Genomic DNA, 3,493 nt, shown 5'->3' with positions numbered 1-3,493 from the left:
CCGCGGGGGTTGCAATTCTTATCCAAACAACCCTTCTGATCTCTAGGACTTCCCTGCTTTGGGAGAGGAAATGTGGAACCTCAGGCAGAGGCTTCAACCTAGGGATTTTCTGTAGCCTCTTAAGTTCAGCTGGTCCATCTGTACCCCCAGAAGGACCGTTGCTATTAAGGTTTTGGCCCTTGTGCCCAAGAGACAGGGAGGCTGAGAGTAGTACTCCACCTTTCCAGGGGGTCAGAAGGCGAAGATGGGCCCCTACTTCCCAGCAGTGGGTCACAGGAGCAAGAATTGTGGGGAATAATCTCCTAGCTCCCTCCTTTATCTCTGGTACCCATCAGATGGCCCTGCAGTCCTTTGCTTTGAAGAACTACCCATGGGGCTGCTAGGGTAACAGTGCTGTTCCACAGCCAACTTCAGGAAATAGGACCCCCACCTAACCCACTGAGGAGATGGGAAACAGGCATATGTCAGGACTGGTGGGGATTGTTCCCCTGCTATAGGACTGTCCAAGATTTTTTTTTTTCTCTTTGAAACCTCTTCTCTGGGGGAGGCCCCACCTGTGGGAGCAACAGTATGCTACAGGGACAAGCCAAAGTGTGTTACATGCAGACTAGGCAGGTTCAGGCATCTACCTGTCTATCCTAGGCTGTCAGCATCTCTTCTTCTAGTCTGGAGGAAGGTGGGGGCAGGGAGGGGATTCTGCCCTCATGAATTTACAATGACTAGACTTAATGAAGCAGGTGCCTAGGGATAGATGACTCTGATGGGGAGGGGGAGGGGAGAACCAGCTACTGGACAGTGTCTGCATCCCCTTCCCTCCCTCCATCTCTCTTATATGCCCTCTGCCCAAATCCAGCCAACCCAGGGTTCTGCTATGCTAAGCTTCTTAGCACCAGGACACAGCATAAACAACATCTGTCCCCTATTGTCCTAGGGTCTGAGCCCTGGTGTCTTGAGATCTCTAAATGAGCCTGGGGACACAGTGGGGAGGCCTGGGAGGATCCCTGGGGACTCTCCTTGATCCTGTGTAGGCACACAGTCACATGGGCTGCACCCTCATCTAGACCTCCCAGGTGTACTGGCTGCTTATCAAGCCAGGCAAAGCCTTCATATTCTCATTTTAGGTCTGGGCCTGGGGATGAGAGTGGGAAGGAAACTGTCCTACTCTCCAGGGTCTAGTCTGGGTGGAAAAGTCTGGGAGGAATTGGTGAAGTCTTCCCACAGGCCCATCTTACATCCAGCTCTGGCTGGTGGCTGTGGGATCCAACCCCCCACCACAACATTCTATCATTCAGAGAAGAAAAGAGAAGAAACGGGGTGTCTGAGGATGAGGATTGAGGGGTAGAAATTACCTCAACTGAATTTTAAAAACCCCTGACTGGTTGCCATAGTAACAGAAAGGTGCATCCCATCACCATGGCAACAGGCAAACACCGAGGAGGTCTGCTGCTGGATTGGGGATTTGGGATGTGGCCGGAGGGGATGGGCAGAGGAGATGGGCCTGGGCTATAGCACTTGGGGACAAGAGGTTAGAAAGACCTGGAATTAGTCACCCCCAATCTTTCCAGGGGGCCAGAAGGCCAAGATGGGCCCCTCCTCCCTAGCAATGGTTCACAGGAGAAAGAATTGTGGGGAGTAATCCCCAAGCTTCCACTACCCACACCTATCTCACACCATTCCCAGCCTGAGAGTCTGGAGCTGGGTCCTGAGACTTCTTATCTGGGTTCTTAGCTGGGGAGAGCCTGGGTCTTGGAGACCATCCAGGTGGGCTCCTAACCTCCAGAGTTGACAGTCTGAGAATCACCATCACTCATCACTGGTCCTGAAAAAGAAGTACATGGCCAGAGATCAACTCCAGGATCCTAGAGAACAACTATGTAATACCCTTAAGACAATGACACACATCTGGAGGGTTGCTGCACACATCTGGAAGATGACTGCACATACCTGGAAGATGGCTACTCAAGGTGGCACTCATCTTCTCCAGGGGCCTGCAGGAAAGGACCTATCACCAAGTCACTGATTTAGTGTGAGGGTCCAGGAGAGGCAGAAAAGTTCCTGTTCTATCATCACGGAGGACACTCTCAGGGAATCCAGGACAACCAGGTAACCAGAATCACAGGTGACTTTAACAGGTCCCAATGCAGGCTCAGCACTATGCAGCCATCACTGTGCATACTAGGGGCTGGACATTCTGGCTAACCAACCCCATGAGATGCTGGTTAAACGCACCTGGGAGCATCGTGGCTCCTAGAGTATCGGGATTTTCCATTAATGCATTAGCATTAGTGTAGCCAAGCTTCAGAGATTATATGGGCTGCCTGTGTGTGTGTGTGTGTGTGTGTGTGTGTGTGTGTGTGTGTGTGTGTGTTTCTGCACATGAGTGTGTCTGCACAGAATAGTTAGCAATGGAGGTGGGGGGTATAAACTTCCCAGGCCTGCCAACTTCAAGTTGGCTTGTTCCAATCTAGATTTCCAGACCCATGCCTGAGGTTCCCTTCAGTTGAGGGCATGGTCTAGGCACAAGAATTCCATAGAGACACAGAAGCACCAGGCAGGCTATCCTGCCTGGGCTATCAGGATGCACCGTATAAACACTCTGGGCCTGCCTGCAATGGACAGAGCAACAAGTACGGTGAAGGTTTGGAAGATCAGCCCTCAAAGCCAGGATGCAGTGATGCATGCCTGCAATCCCAGTAATTCGGGAGTCTGAGACAAGAAGATGGAAAGTTCAAGGCCAGCCTCAGCAACTTAGTGAGATCCTCTCAAAAAATAAAAAGGGCTGGGATATGACTCAGTGGTAGAATGCCTCTGAGTTCAATCCCTGGTACCAAAAAAAAAAAAAAAAAAAGGAAGACCAACCAGCTCTCAGGTAGGGAGGCTTGACTCTGGAGAAGTAATTAAAATAAAAAAATAAATAAACAAAAAAAAAAACCCAAGGGCTACTCCTTCAGGATTCACTGGCCCACTAACCTGTCACAATAGGTTAATGAATTCTGAGCTACCTGCAACTAAAATTCTGCTAAGCACAGAATCATCCTGGACAGCTGAATGGACCCTACTGCCCACACCAATTCTGAGGATGAAGCATCTAATCTAGAACTCCTGGGACCCTTGACTTGGAATCACTGAGGCTGGAGTTAGACTGGCAGGGGGTCACTAATCCTGATCCCTAATGGGGATAGAGGAATAATGTATATCCAGTCTGCACCTCTTATAAATGTGGGCATGTACACACATAGGTACCACTGGAGTTGTCCCCAGGGCCTGTGGCCCTCAGCCTGCATCTATCTCCATCCCCATCTGCTTCTAGAACTGTGCAGTGCCATGTGAAGTATAGCTACTCCAGACCAAGTGTCCTCGATCCTACAAATGATAATACCTGGGATCGTAAAGCAAGAGACTGATCCCAGAGCTGAGGAACCCAGCCCTGGGCCTAACTCCACTTTGGCTTCCACCCAGCCTCCACCCTGTACCAAATGGATTTGGTGGTTCT

Source organism: Urocitellus parryii, chromosome 2, assembly GCF_045843805.1.
Source record: "Urocitellus parryii isolate mUroPar1 chromosome 2, mUroPar1.hap1, whole genome shotgun sequence".
Lineage (NCBI taxonomy): Eukaryota > Metazoa > Chordata > Mammalia > Rodentia > Sciuridae > Urocitellus > Urocitellus parryii.
This window is presented reverse-complemented; position numbering follows the sequence as displayed.